The sequence below is a fragment of the Dromaius novaehollandiae genome, chromosome 1 (assembly GCF_036370855.1).
Source record: "Dromaius novaehollandiae isolate bDroNov1 chromosome 1, bDroNov1.hap1, whole genome shotgun sequence".
NCBI lineage: Eukaryota > Metazoa > Chordata > Aves > Casuariiformes > Dromaiidae > Dromaius > Dromaius novaehollandiae.
In genome coordinates, this window is record NC_088098.1 from 72732863 (window position 1) to 72749030 (window position 16168).

Consider the following 16168-nt stretch of genomic DNA (forward strand, 5'->3'; position numbering starts at 1 on the left):
AAGTCGCTGAACCCTTTCTGAAATTAAGTTGGCAGACACAGATAAATCCTTTTAGCGGCATTAGCTCAGTGTTGTTAGGATGATATCATATTTATTGATTAATATTCACCAAAGAGGGATATGCTCTGATAAATTTTGCCGATGGAGACGGCCATGACTACAAGAAATGTGTTCAGCAAGCAGATTAAAAATGAAAATGTGATAGGAGGGAAGCTGGAACAGCATGTTACCTTTCAGAAGAAAGCAGGAGGTCTGCTAGCAGGATTTAAAGCCAAAGGGAGGTGTGTTGCTGCTGGCAAAGAGTCTTCAGCTGGCCTGAAGGCCACAATTCTTCCAGTTTGCACAAAAATGGGGCAAACGTGTCTCTGTTTCAGCTTTCTACCTGGTGAAGCTCACTGAGGACAAGAATAAATAAGAGCCACCTTGATGTATTTATAACTAGCTGCAGGGGAGCCGCAATTATTTGGGTGCTTGGAAATCATGGACATTTTCCCTCTCTGTGGGAGACTGAGATTACAAAAGGTTTCCCTGCCCCAAGAACAAAGGAAAAAGGTCTTGAATTAATAATCCCTCCAAATTGGATTGAACCACATAAAAAAGTTTCACTCTGAATATGTCAATTAATTTTAATTTATACTATATATTTAAACAATTCCAAAATCAAAACATATTTCAAAAGGAATAGTTGTTTTTAGTTGGAGGGGAAACTTTCGGTTAGAAAGTGTCAAATTTGGATTTTTTTTTTAAACCAGAGCTTATTTCCCTCCATCACCTTTTTTTGAACTTTGATATTCATTAAAAATAACTCCATGCTGTCATCAGTCCAGTTGGAAAGAAATGCCGTACAAAACAAAATCATCAGAAATTCCCAGGCTGACTCTAGCTCTGACCATAGCAGTGATTTTCTAGGACAAATTCTGTAGCACGTAACAGGGGTACAAACCTGTAAAGCTCCATAATGCCTGCAGCAGCACCGGAGTCAGTGAGAGTTGCCAGTTCCTGTAAATCAGGTCGTTCCGATTTAGGCACCTAGATAAGGTTACAAGCACTGAACTTTGGCTCTTCCCTATCCCCACATTTCCCTGTGTTGATGTTTATCACTCACCCAGCATTACCATCCTGAGGCATAAGGCAGAGTTCTCCTAATTTAAAGAGAACAGTTGCGGCATTGCTTTCCTCCAGTGCAGCATGCAAAATACACCCTGTTTTTCACTGTTTAAGCTGCTGTGCAGTACTTTTAACACAGTGAGGACAGTCCTAAAAACAACTGGCAATCACGTTCCTAGGCTCACCGTAAATGAAGGGACTTTATAATAAAAAGTCCTTTGTTACTTCTGCGTTAAATGTGGTCTTTCAAGATTTTTTTTTTTGAGTTAACTATTACGCTTAAAATGTGAATTACTCTGAGGCTATTTGGAAGGAAAATGCATTTAGAACTATATATATAGGCAGCTACTTTTAGCTGGCAGCAGAAGGTCCATTTTCAAAAAAACTGGCTGATTCTTAATTGATCTGCTGCTGCTCTTTTAGGGTCCGAATGCACGTTCCAGAAAGAAGGTGGTCCAGTACGCATGCTAGGGCTTTAGGGAGGTAGACATTTTCATTAAAAAGTTTCTTGTTGAGTTAGAGCAGATGCACGAATTCAGAAGGAAAGCACTTTTGCCACTTTGAAAGCAGTACATGACTATCTGGGGAGGCACCAGAGCTGTACAGATTTTTTGATCTATTCAAGCAAATTTGTGAAATAGGAAAAACAAGAACAAAAAAAAATAGAGAAATAGACACAGGTATATTAATTCCTGTCAGCTAGTTCATAAGAATACTACTCATATAAAGTTCCTCCACCTTGTGTGCTGCAAAGGGTTTGAGGTTTGTCTGGGCCAATTCCAAAAGAGCTTTCTGGCCTTCCCATTTCTCGTAAGACCTCGCTCCCTGGTGATCCCTCAGGCAGTGCTCCAGCTGTCCCTGTCACAGCGCCGTCGCCTCGCTTCGAAAGCGTAGCAGGCACTCAGGCGCCGTGCTAGCTATGGGCCAGAACTGCTGCATAAGCCCCCTCCCCAGAAAAGAGCCTAAACAAACCAGAAACTGCTACGTGTCCACTGAACTACATCCGACGTGGTGGTGGAGCATGACAGCACGGGTAAACGAGCCACTGAAATGCCAGGGAAACACGACTGCGGTAGACTTATACCCCCGCCTCAAGACAACCAATGCCAACGCAGAGCCCTTATCAAGGCTGGGTGAAGGGTTTAAATAGTGAGACAAAGTCCTTCTGTGCATATGCAGAAGAGCTCACGTTTACTGAGTTTTCCTGCTCTCCAGCACGCTATGGAGAGCTGTTTTTTTCAGATACGTTTTCTGCAAGTAGTGCTCACCTATGATCTCTCAGTAACCCCTACGTCTTTCCTGCACACTGGGTTGGGTTCAGCTGCGTTTGTTTTAAGTTTGAAAAAGCGACTTGCTAGTGCATGCATACTATTTGCCTTTTCCTCTAATCATTTGTTCTAGCCACGTCTGGACTGATAAGAAAGGAGGCGCTGGTGTGAAAACCAGAGCGAGCGCTTTCCTGAAGACGTCAGTAAGCGTTGTCGGACTTGCACCACTCCCACACCTGTGGTTGTGGCGCAAAGCACATATTCACCGGCGGCAGAAGGCAGCTCGCGCTTAAGCCCTCGGTACAATGACAGAGAAAGAGGGAAAAACCATCATTGCTTTTAATGGCCCAGCACAGAGGGCTTAGGTGTTATTTACTGTGCTAGCCGTGGCTGCAGGGCTGCTGGCACTGCAGAGCGGCAAAGCCGTGAGGAAAGGCAGCTCCTGCCTTGGCAAAATCGGTTCCTTGAATAAGGACCCTGGAGAAGCGTGGTCTCGGGGCCGGTTGCGGAGGCAGTCGTGCGTGCAGACGTGCCCCCACCCCAAACCTGCAGCACCTGTGAACTGGCTGGGCACCCTCCCTCCGTAGCGAAACGCTGCTGCCGCTCCGGGTTCACCGCGACACCTTCGCTTGAGTGGAGGCAGCGATTAGAAGCGCCTCCATAATCACTGCAAATTCCTGCTTTCCCTGGCCTCGGAGCTAAAATAACAGCCAATCTGCAGCCGGCTAACGAAAATAAAATGATACGAAAATAAAATGAAGCTAAAAACAGCAGAGCTATGCACGGTAGTACTAGCTGTTGGGGAACAGTGGGCTGGCGAGGATGTGCTTATATGTGTCATTAGCAGGTAAAGTTCACAGGAGCTTTTCCAAGCTGTGGTTTTCGTTTCCAACAGGAGCAGCAGCTTGCGCCCTCCCCACCCTTTCTGCAAGAGTCTAACACAGCAAATGCCGAGGTCACCGGGAGCCGCAACTCTAATTGCAGCTCCGATGTAGCATCTGCCTGTGGGAACAAAAGTCAAAGCAGTGCGACAGAGCCACCCGCAACTCTCAGCACTGACACATCCCCGCAGCTGAGGCCTGCTGCCGAGAGACATTGCTCGCTGAGCTAACTGTCCCTGCACTTCCTTGCTTCTCCCCGGCCCTTTTCCTCAGCAAGTAACTGCAGAGGTCCCCCCAAAAACCAGCTTAGGCTCTTTTTAAAGCAGGCAAGCCAGCACTGTAATCACCCTGCTGCAGGGCAGCTGCAGCCCTGCCCGGGCCTGTCTCCCTCAGCATGTCCTCTCTGGGCTTGCACCAAATCGTACGGGCTTTCTGGGCTCCTTTCACCAAACCCTAAACGCCTCAGGCACAAGACACAGAGTATCCTGGGTTTTAAGCCCATTCTGCTGCATTCGGGTCTGCGGGTCAAGGCTGTGGCCCTTGCTGCCTGAGCGGCTTCAGAAAAGCCGGGCACGGCTTCAGTGGCAGGAGCGAGAGCGCTGGGGTGAGTAAAGCTCTGCAGGGAGACGTGGGTTTGCAGCCAGCCTGCACACGGTCCTGCGGCTGCCTCTGCACAGCGCCTGTCCCCAGGTTTGCCCTGCGGGGAGGAGCAAACCCCGTGGGAAGCAGCTCCCGAAATAGCTGCTTTTGGCTCCGCGCGTTAAAGCAAACAGGAGCTGACTTGGGGCCCTCTCAACATGCCAGGCTGGAAACGGTGGCAGCTAAAAGAGGCTTCAGGACGTGGCTGGCAGCTGTCCCTTCGGGAGGGCTGGCGGCCCCCACGCAGGGCCACGGTGGCCCGTCGCCGTTGCAGCCGTGTGTCCTGCACCTGAGGCAACACCATTACCGGGAATACCTAAAAATAATAGCAGAGACCCCTCATGCCCTTCTGGAGGCTCAAGGATACCTAAATCATTTCAGGTACACCAACCTTTTTGGTTCCCAGTTAATAGCTCCCTAATTTTAGACGCTGAGGATATTTTTTAGATGCTGATAGCTCTTTGTTTGCAGGATGTCGGAGCAAGGCTTGTAACCTGGCTGGAAGCACGGATACGGGATCTGAGCTGCCCCCAGGGAGTTACCCAGCAGATGGTTATTTTGAGCTGTTGCCTCACTTCCCGGCTGTTTTTCTGGCAGTTGGCTATTGAACTCAATCAATCGATAAATTATTATAGTGAAAATACATGTTCAGATTTGTACAAAATATTCCGGGAGCCTGCCAGCATAGGCATCAGCCTTCGTGCTGCATTTAGTCTCCTGACTTCCCGCAGCGAGCAAAAAGCCAGCGCAGCTCTGTCCAACAGGCCTGGCTCCTCCGGCAAACGCGGCAGCTCACCCACCTCTGCGCTGGGGCCTGGGCGCAGCGCTGTGGGGTGATGCCCACTGCCCCACACCGCCCCACGCCACCCCCTTCCCCACTGATTCCCATTGCTGCCAGGCCAACATCGCCCAACACACGGCTCCCATCACCCACCAGTGCGGCATGGCTGTCCTGTCCACGAGGCGCATGGCTTCAGACATCGGCGGGATGCCACACGCGCGAGACTGCGTTGGGTTTTGCAACACACCGCGGCAGTGCTGCGTGTTTGCTTGCAGCCGGGTAGCTCGCTTAGCTTAGTGCGCCAGCGGCAGCTCGCTGCAGCTGGGCCGGTCAGGATGCTCTTCTCAAAGGCTTTGAAAAACTGCATAGTGTTTTCAACCGTGACATTAACTTTTACATGCCTTCCTTGAATTGTTCCTAATCTTTCATTGGGCTTAAAAAAAAAAAAAAAAAAAAAAAAAAACTGCATTCAAGAACAGCAACAACGGTTTTGGATTCCCCTTAAAAAAAAATCCCCCAGATCTTTCAGAAAAAGTCATTTTCTGACCAAAAATGAAGAAGGGGGGGAGGAAAGAAAGGAGAAAGGCCAGGAATATTTTCCTACTGACTTCAGGCTCTCTAAAGAAATGCTGCTGCTCCCTCGGTGGAGGGGTTGAAGCCTTCGCGGAGCGCCCTGACAAACCACCTACCCCAAAACCGACGAAGCGTTGTGCCAGTGGCACGCGGGCCGAAGGTGAGGGCGCGTCTGAGTGCAAAAGGTCTTTGGAAAACCCTTCCCAAAGTCCTCAGCTGCGTGAATGTGGGCAGGCACGCTGAGGCGCCCACTGGCCTGGGCTGCACTGTGCCGGCCCCGGGACAGCAGGGCACTGCTGGCTCACCGGGCTGAGCAACCAGCCGGTGCTTTCTCAACGCCTCCGATGACTTTTTTTTATTGCCCTGTGTATGTAGTGAGGCAGCTGTTTTGCAATATGTGCGTTTCGAGGCGTGCTTGATCTCGACTGGGGGACTGGGACATTTGTAGAAAGGGGACCGAAACCCTCTTGCTGTTTTGTTGTGAGAACAGATCAACACAAAATGATTTTACAGGCGTTTGTTTGCAACATGATGCGTGGGTTTACAGATTGCATTTTCTTTCCTTTTCTAATAATGCTAGGGGATCATCTTGCCAATGAACATGAGACCATCTGGAAAATGTCATCCAACGCATTATTTCCTGTGCCAGAGGGATATTTATAGATTAAATAAATCACATTGTCATGATTGAAACGAATAAGGAAAGGTCCCATGGGAACGGAGTGCCTCTCCCCCCACTTCTCTGCATACATCTCAAGCATTCGGCTCCCCGCCCTGGGACAGGAGGGTGCCTGGCACAGCAGTGCGAAGTGGCTGCCTCTCCGGGGGGGCTGGGTCACAGCATGCCATAACTTCACCTGCGAGCCTGGATTTGGCTGTCAGTGATGTTTATGTCTCCCACAACCCCTGTCTGGGTCAGGTCGAAGCCCATCACCGACGCTGCACAACTCCAGGGTGCCCAGTACCTGACTGGGGCACAGCCAGTTCCCACCGGGCAACCAGGCATGCAGCCACAGCGTTGCCAGCATTTGGGGGACGCGATGGCTGTGCTTCCAGCCTTGGGTTCGGCAGAGCGGGCACCGGCGCCCAGCAAGACACTGCAGGCCCATCGTGGCCAGGAAGGATCCCTTCCTCAAAATGGAGGCCCCTCCGTCAAAATAAGATGCGCCACCAACCCAGAAGTTGGGTGTCCTTGGTCCAAAGCATTCCTGGTCAACAGCGAGTGGACACAAGGCGCAGCCAGCTGGAGCAGCCACCGGGACCCGGCAGGACCCCCCCGGTGAGCACTGACGAAGAACCACCAGCCGGGCCAACGCCAAGCATCGGCACTGCGCACCACCGAGATGCGTGGACGGATCAGAAACTTAGTGGGAGGCAGCTGGGCAGATGTTTACAAGGAGCTGCTGCCGTGCAGAAGGAGCAACGCAAGGCAATGGGAGCATTAGACAGCCTGGCTAGGTACCAAGGCGTTTTGCACGTGGGAATAACAAGCAAAGTGCTTATAATGCTTTGAACATTGTGTCTTCCAGTTGATAGCCAAATGGCAGAAGGCACTAAACCAGCAAGCCAAGTACGCCCATCTCTGAGACTCCCCACAGCTCCAGGGCTACATCCTGTGAGCGAGGAAGACAGCCCTCTTTTCTGAACAAACCATAGCATCGAACCTTCAAATCAGCCTGATCGGTGGGGTTGCACAAGCAGATTTGAAAGCAGCAGCAGCCTGGTCCAAATCGGAATCGGATATCCCCCCCCAGCCGGGAACACCACACGCGTCGCAGTCGGTGGCTAATCCCAACCTAGCGCCGGCATTCTTTTTGGGCTGAAATCAATCCACTGGCTCTGGCAGTAACCCTGTAGACATACATCATTAGCATAGTGTCGCCCTAAAATACGGTCGTCCACAGGGGTTCCTACACACAGCTGCGGCTGTATTTCAGCTGATTCTGAAAGGGGTGTGCCTGTAACAGGAACCAAGAAGACTGGCTTCATACTTACCATTCTTCCAAAAATCCACTTTGATACAACGAACTGAAGAATTTCAATCCAAAGTTCAGTTGGTTTTGAACGACAGAGAGAACCGCTGAAAACGTTGCCTCCAGCAGACGTGCCTTCCCAGAGCTGGGACTTTCTTACCAACTCAGCGCTCACCCCGGTCCATCAGCCAAGTCTGCTGCGTCGGCCGGGGCGGCTGACTGTGTAACCACAAAACCATGGGCAGCTCCGGAGCCTGCACATTTCAGGCACAAAATAAGCTGATTTCAAGGGAATTTCTCACTAAAAGTTAAAGCCTTCCCCTCGGCTGAGTGTTTCAAGGTATCGGACAGTTAAACACAGCAGACTCAACAAAACACAGCCTGTGTCTCCTGGAAAGCACAGTTGTTTGAGTTCTGGCCAGCTGTCATTACAGCCTTCCTAAATTTATGCGTGGAAAAATAAATATTCACTTTAGATATGCAAACATTTGCACATCCAAATGCCCCAAACTGTATCAAGCACTCGATTTTTAAAACCCGTCAATAATATTGTTCACTTTGCATTACTACCTCATGTGGCTCCAAGATGCGACGGCCATGGACATAAAATCAAAAGCATCTGGCTATCCAAGGACAGTTAGGTCCTGTCTCTCAGAACGATTTTAGCTATCAGCAGCCTTTGTTACGTGAGGATTGCCAAATATCTGTTTTACCCTGTCCTTTCTTTCTGTTAAAGGTTTATCCCATCACTTCTGTAAGTGCAGGAAAGCACATTACAACACAGTCGCCGTGCGGCAAATCGCAGTGCAAAGCCTCACGGGAGGCAAACGCGAGTAGCAGGGAAACGCAGTCTTTTTGGGGAAAACCCAACTCTGTTTTCCCTGCCTGAGGAGGGGCGTCTGGCCGCGCGGGCCTGGACGACCTGCTCAGTCTGGTGCCACCAGCGGGATTTATACAGGACAAGGGGTCTGGCTGGGGCCAGGCGTTTTTAGGCACGGGTTGGCCAGGAGCCGGCTGGGCGGAGGGCGACGGCGTGGGCAGCTGCCGCTGGGCGTCGCGAGGCCGGAGAAAGCTGGGGCCGGCGGTGCTGCTACTGCTTTTCTCCTGGCCTTTGCCTGTCAAGCTCTGGGGGAGATCAAACACAGGCGTAGCGAGGCGGTGCCGAGAGAGGCTTTCCTCCTGCCATGCCGTTCCCTGCAGGCTGCGGGTCCATCGCGCTGAGATGCACCGAATGCCAAAGCCGGAAACGCCGAAAGGTGCAAAAGTCAGCGCAAAAAGGTGCAAGAGTCAGAGCAAAAAGCTGGAAAATCTCGGTGTGAGCTAGCGCGAGTCCTCTCTCCCGAGAGCACCTGGAAAGCGTGCATAATGGTTGCTGTTATGAAGCAATCCTCACCAGGCACAACGCTGCCGGTTTTAACCTGCTGGCGCCACATCAAAGGGAAAGCATGATCTGGCTTCTGCGTGGGTTTCACAAGGCAGCTCCTGAGGCAGAACCAAGCATGTGCCTGCAAGCGTGTGGCACAGCCCCAGATCCCGCCGCGGCGGGGTGTCTTCCCTAGATTATCGGCTCCAGGATCTCCTCGTAATCGGCATTAACTAGACACCCGCCGTGATGAACTAACAGAAACGAAGTCACTTTAAAAGAGTCATTTGGGCCTCAATCCCATAGACAGTGCATCTGCACTCCCCCAGCTCAACTCCCTACAACAAGGGGTGTCGGGAGGAGCCCCGGGGAGGCGGGCACCGCAGGGGCAGTGGGGCCAGTTTTCCCAGCCCCGATCGTCGCGACAGCAGAGGGACTGGGAAGGATTAAGCTGACAGATCGAGCAACCAAAGGCATCGATCTCTTACCCCAGCTCTGTGGTAGCTAAAATTGGAGGAGCTACTGTGGTGGCAGGGATGAGCTGGTTTCAGCTGCCCTGCACTGGAGACCAGGACAGGGGAGGAAAAAAAAGAAAGAAAAAAGAAGTGGCAAAGAAGGAGGCAGGTTCGTCGGGAAGAGGAGGAGTGAACCCCAGGAGCGGCCAGCGCTTGGGGACGAAGCCAACCGCCTGCCTGCTCCAGGCCTGCTGGGTCTCCCGGGAGATATTAGCTCAAGGGTTGAGCAGAGGAAAAGTAGTTTGGGCTGGCAGCCTCCAGGGAGGAAAAAAAAAACCCTCTGTGTCCTGGGGGAAAACGAAGGCAGGAGAGAAATCGGAGCAATTTTGTTAAAGAACGGCAAAGAGCAGAAAAGGGACGTGCCAATTAAATAGGGCTTGCGTTATATGGATAACTAGATCGAGACGAAACGAATGAACATTTCCACAAAAATGAGGAAGTCTTAGAAATCAGATATGCAAAGTAGGAGCTTATCTGATTTTAAATTAAATTATTGACACAATAACGCTTCCGGTGTTTGAGGAAGAAAAGACGGTGATTGGGGCAAAACACTTGGCAGATTACACAGAAACAGGGATGAGCACAGTGCTCTGTAAAGGATTACGGAAAGTTTTGTCAGTCAGCACTGGCTAAAGCAGGTTGCCAGTGGCTTTCATTTTAAGAAAATACAAATAAAGTCGTTTCTCTAGGCAGTGGACAACATTCATTACCAGATGTCGGCTGTATCCTCCCAAGTTTCCTTCCACAGATGCCAACCTTTGCGGGAAGTTGCCCGCCTTATAAAATCAATCCTCGGTGGCAGCGTATCACAAACCTTACCGATGCAAAGTCCCAGCAGTTTCGGCTGTTGATAGAAGGAAACAGGAAGCCGCAGCTACAACAAAAGGCTTTCCTGAAGTATTTTAAAACATCAAAAAATCCCAAACAAAGCGACAAGCTGCTTCCAGAAGCCACGATAATGCTGCTGCGATCGGCCCTCGCGCCGGCTGCGCCCGCAGCCGCGAGCTGCACCTGCCCCTGCCCCTGCCCGGCTCAGGCTGCCCCCCCCCCCCCCCGACAAATCCCCCCAGCAATTGTTAGACGAAAAAGGGAGGAAAAAAATGAACAAAAAAACAACGAAGCGCCAACTGCGGCACCATCCGCTCGTCCCTTCCAGCCCCGTTTCCCGCGTGTGGCCCCTCACGGCCGGCGTTGGTGCTTGCAGCTCTTCTGCGCCACAATCTTGGCGAAAAGGGACGGGTAGAAATGCGCCCCTCTTCTGCACCTTCCCTCGCAATTTTGAGTACTGGTGAGATCTGGGAGAGACCGAGGCATCAGCATCCCCGCTTCTGGCTCCCTGCAGGCTCAGGCAGAACTAACCCCGAGTTACACTCCTTTTATTTCCTCAACCATTAGCGTGGGAATTTTTACTCTTACTACTATTTTTTAAATGAAAGATTGTATTTCGGATAATGTGAATACCCTCATGCAAACCGGGATCTTCCTAAAGATCCTCCTCTGGACACTTCTGTTTTGCAGCTTCATTACTGCCCTCGGCTCTGTGAACTGCTTCAGCACCAATTCTGCGGTGAGAAACGATGCCCCGCAGAAATGTTTTGCAAGCGACGTTATCTTTGTTCTCAGCTAACCTACCTACGAGCCAGCTTTTTATTACTCTCTGCTCTCCAAATAAACTGCCAAATTTTCTGGCAATTCAAACACAATGTAGACAAAAAGACATACAGATTAGCTATAAGGCCAGCGCCGCCGGCCCACCCCTTCGCCGCACCTCACTGGTCGGCCTTCAGTCTGGGTGGAGAGGAGGGATTTTGTTTTCCGCCGAGTAAATTGCTAAGATTAGGACTCCCCTCGTCACGAACGGGGGCTCACAGGCTCAGCAGCGGGAGCCTGACCACATGCCGCCGGCCCACAGGTCGCCCCTCTCTTGGGCACCCCTCCGCCAGCGAACCTCAACTGTTTTTTTCCCCCTCCCATCGCGGAGGCTTCTTTTTAATTAAAACAAAATCCCTTTTGGATTGGATGTGGGTTTCTGTGCCGATTCAAGCAGGCAGGAGCTGGCCACGGGAGCTGTTGCATGTCCACGGGTGTTGCATGCTCAGCTCTTCGCAGGAGCTGCGGTGCCCTTTTGCAGCGCCCATGCTCAGGCTGCCCTTGCCAGCAGCCAGAAACACCTGCGGAGCCCGGGACTGGCTCCACCAAGGCGTTTTGGGCTCTTTGCTCGGCCACCAGCACCTTTCTGCTGGCCCCTCTCCAGCCCTGAGAACCAAGTCACGACTGGCACCCTTCACGGAGCAGAGATTAAATCCTGAACCCTGATCTCCAGCACGGGGGTATTATCCCTATTCCAGCACCAGCAGAGCAGGAAGACTGAGTAGTTTGGGAAACAGGCAGTAACTTTCCACGAGCATATAGCAAGGGATAGGAAAAGGGGAGAGGAAAGAAAAAAAAAAAGCTGGAAGGAGCTTTTGCCAAAGCAGAATGTAGACTTGATGGCAACAAAACATTCTGTGCATTTCGGAGTGTTCATGCCAAAAAACAAATGGGGAAAGGAAAGGAAAGAATCAGAGAAACCTAGATTTCTTCCGGGCATTTTTAATCAGTCATTTGGTTTTTCAGTTAAGTGCACTTGGAGTGTCCTTTAACCAAAAAGTCTCAGATTGAAAGAAAACACTGCTGGCCAGGCTGAAGGAAGCATTTAGTTTGACCTGAACCATTTTTCCTTACTTTATGTTTTTCCCCTGCTATTTTTTAATTGCCTTTTTTCCCCTGGTATTTTTTAATTGCTTTGAGTCAGAACAAAATTTTTCTCCTCTAGTTTTTCAAGGTTAATTAAAGAGGAAATTACCCACATAGCTCCACATACGCTGCTCGGCATGCTGCAAAATCGATCTGCTGGTCTCCACAAGAGCCTGTATTCGTTAATATTTATTAGCTTTTCCACAATTTTGATGCTGCCCCAAAATTACACACACCGGGACTCTGCTTGATGGATATACTAAAAGGTCTCAGAGAAATACCCTCCTGCCCCCAGTATTTCTGATAATAAATCTGCCATAGGAAAGGCTGTAACTGAGTTAAAGCACCCATACGTATCCTCTCACAGGAGACTGGTTGTGTCTAGACCACAACACAACTCTGCGCGTCCCATCTGCCCGCTGGCGAGGATGATGGGAGATGCTCAGCCCTTTCTCACACATGCAGGATGCCGAATTGAGCCTCTGTAATTAGTGAGGGAGCACCTCTCTCGCTGGCCGATAAAAGCCAGCGTGTCCAGAGGATGAGCCAACACAGGCACAGTTTTTCTCCGATATTGCTGAATATCGGAGACCCAGGTGGTGACCTCAGCGAGCGCCTCGCTCTGGAGGGGTGCCACCCGTGCCCAGCATCGCCACTGCGCCCTCACGAAGGGGCCGAAAGATGAGGAGGGGCACATAGCCCAGCTGCGGGCACTGCCTAAGAGTATGCCACCAGTGTCTACTTACTGCAGGGCTGCCTCCTCAATTAACCCTAGGAGGAGGCACGCAGATTCACATGAGGGTCTTGTAAAAGGAGGTCTGGCATCTGCAACTGGATGCATTAAGCACCTTTTCAAGGCGCCTGGACTTCAGACCAACCTCTTCCTTCAGGAGGAACAAAAAGAGGTATCAACCAAGGGTGGTGCAGGAAGCCAGAAGTGGAAAAGAACAGGCTACGAACCAGGACTGCCGGCTCTATCCGGCAAAGATGAGCAGCTCGGCACCGTCACATGCCTGCTGTCCTCGCTGCTGCTTGAATCCATCCCAGAGGCTGCAGAAGCCCTTTGCGACCCAAGAAAGTGCACACAGGTCTACCTCACTGCGGGATCCTGGGAAGCATTGAGCACTAGAGCTTTCACTGAAGGAAAGTGGAGATAAAAGTACTAAACCGTATTTCCATATGGCCCACGAATGCTTAGAAAACGCCAAGAAAAAAGCCAGAGCGGAGAGGATAATGGTTGAGATGAAAAAAAAATGCTACTGTAAAAAAGTTGCTATTGATTTGCTGCATCAGCTCTTCTCTAGTAATCACACTTCATCAGGACACGAATGACGTAGTGGTTACACATACACAGCTAGCACAAGGGCTAGCTAGCATTTCTGCCCACGTGCCTTTTCCTCAAGCTGCTTCCCCAGGTCTGTGCGCGCTCTCCAGTTTCCCTGGGCCATCATGTTGTTCTAGCAGCATTTCGAACGAACACGTCTCCTTTGCATTTGAGCTTTGCGGACTTGGTTTGTAACGGCTTCCAGAAACCACTATGGTTTTCCATCAAAGCTGAGGGAACAGGATGCTTAGGTCCAGCAGCTTCTTGCCCGCTCTGCTCAGCCAAGAAAGCTTTCACACTTAGTGCCGTGGCTCCGGTCCTGCATATTCAGCAGCAATAAAACAGACCTCAAAAGACCTCAGACAGATGCAAGCTCCTGTGAACGTCCTAAAACATCAGCGGGGTAAGAGAAACATGGGCAAGGGGAAGCCCGCAGCAGAGGGAAGAGCCTGATTTTTGAGAAACTGGGTGCAGTGCAGGGAGGAAAAGCTGTGGGATGCTCTCGCTGCTCGCAGAGCTGTGCTCAGTCCCATGATGGCCAACAACAGGTTAGTGCCAGGTGCCCAAAGAGATTGCATTATTACTTCCCAATGGAAACATTTATCGTTCAAAGCACAAATTAGCATTTGTGCTAGAAGAATAAAGTACCAGAGAAACTAAGGAGTTTCTGGGTCAGTGTGTTGGGGGAGAAATTCATCCTTGGGAGAATTTCCAGAGGTTTTGTGGTGAGGCCTCTCTGAAGACGCAGCTAATTGAATGTAATGAAGAGCTGCACTGGCACCCCCGTGGGTAACCGTTCAGCTCAGCCAGGAAAAGCACTTGGAAAACCCAAGTCTTCCCAGTAAATCTCTCTTCCCCCTGCAAGGAGGCCGAGCAGTCTTCAGCAGAGACGCCACGCTGCACAGAGCCTCCTGCCAGGGACAGGCCCACAGCAGGGTGGCAGGAGGCCACCCAGGCACCAAACACAAAACACAGTGATCGCTGGAGAGCCTCCTGGCACCCAGGCACAGCAGGTGGGCTTCGAGTTGAGCTGAACACATCTACTTTTGCACGTCAGCATAGCAGTGTCTCAGCTCCCTTTGCGCTTGGGGGAGACCTGGGCAACGTGGACGGCCCAACCCAAGTGCCCCGTGGCTCGCCACCCCGTGCTCCCTAGGGCCCGGGAGGGTCTCTACCGGTTATAAAGGGAGCTTAGACACCAGTCGTAGGTGTCCATCTCAAACCAAATCCCACCCAGGGATCGCCTGTTCACAGTGCACATGAGCAAGAGCGATGCTGAGAACCAAGCCATTTAACAGGTTATAGAGGCCTCAAGGCAACTCGTCTATAAGCAATGAGCAGAGGAACTGGGATGGTTCATCTGGGAGCATAAATCTGGACGAGTTGGTGTGGGCTGCATGGCTGGCTGGCACAGTCTGCCACTGCAACATCAAAATAAAGAGCCAAGGGCATAGTTGTGGGAGGGCTGGCATTGTGTGCTGCCCCATCGCACCACAGACGTGGAGGACAGGAGCACATCTCCATACCTTTGGGAATGGTGAGTCATTACGACTAATATGGGCTGGAGGTCTCATACCGCCACCATGGAAACAGCCTTGGTATCTCTGAAAACTCACAGATGACAATTTTCAAAGAGAAGCTTTGCACTCATCTAGTCGGTCTTAGAAAACTAAGAGTAAGTGATCACTGGAATCGGCATTATTTCCTCACTGTAATTAAACAATAGGAGAAACCAAAACACTCTAAATACACACAGTACCTTAAAAGGGGCAGTTTAATAACACTGAAAATAATTACAAGGCAAATCACTTGATGGTAAAGGAACAAACCAGCAAACTACAAGTGATATTCAGAAGTGCTAAGACAGTGTGGTTACATGTTAAAAAAGCTGATGTCTCATAACTGGAAAAATGCTTGGAAATTAATACAAATAGCTTTCAAAGGAAAAAAGAAAAAGGAAGCATGTGGGGAGAGGATGTGATGTGAACAAGCTTGAAAGGGAAGGTAGAAATCAGGAAAGCTTCTTCCCCGAGAAGCCAGGGAGACAGGACATAATATTTGCCTGTTAATGAGAATAAAGAGCTTTTAAAGTGAACAGAAAAAGCAGGGCAGTTTCAGAAGCCTGTTTTTGCACACAGTTCTGCAAAATTGGATCTTCTGCTTCCAGAGATAAAATGGGTTCAGTCTCAGAGAACATTTAGCTGGGCAGACTTGTCCCTGTCTGTTTCTTCTGCTGATCTTTTCTGCCCGGCCTCTCACACTGCAGATTACTGCTGATTCACTCTCCATCAGCTTCTGGCAAAAAACGGTTCAAATTCTAAGGTTATCCAGCCAGTATTTCCCATGTTTCCTAGGGCAGGACCAGTGGGGGTCTTTCCTGAGCTGGAGGGAGGTTATTAGAAAGGTTGCAAACGACTGCCAGAGCATGAAGTCTTATTTCTTACCATTAATCCTCCCATAGCCCGGGATCAAGCCCACGGCTCTCCCTGGGAGCTTCTGCAATAAAGACAGCCCATCTTTTGGCGCAGTGCAAATACCTGCAGGAAGGGCCAGGGGCATCCTGCAGGGGCAGGGGCTTTGCTCGCCTATGGGCCCGACGGCACAGAATGACAACCCGAGGAAATCACGGTCGCGCATCCCTGCCTTACATCCAAAGGTGTCACATCCACATGCGTGCATTCAGAAAACAACAAGCCGACACAAACCCGGCCAAAATGAGAGACTTCACAAAACTCGTTTCCCTGCCGGGCAACAAACACAAGACAGGTCCTGGCAATGTCACTCAGTGCACTGCAAAGGGCCCTCAGGCAGGAAAAACATTGTGTGAGAGAACGAGAGACATTCACAAATCAAAAATGGGCTTCTATAGTCAAAGCAAACTATCACACCTTTCAATCAAATATTTCCCATGCCCCATCCCAGTCAAATGAACTGCTTGGCATTCATTTGGTAGACACGTGAATAGTTTAAAAGACACGAAAAAGGTGCACTGCATGGGAAAAATGCAT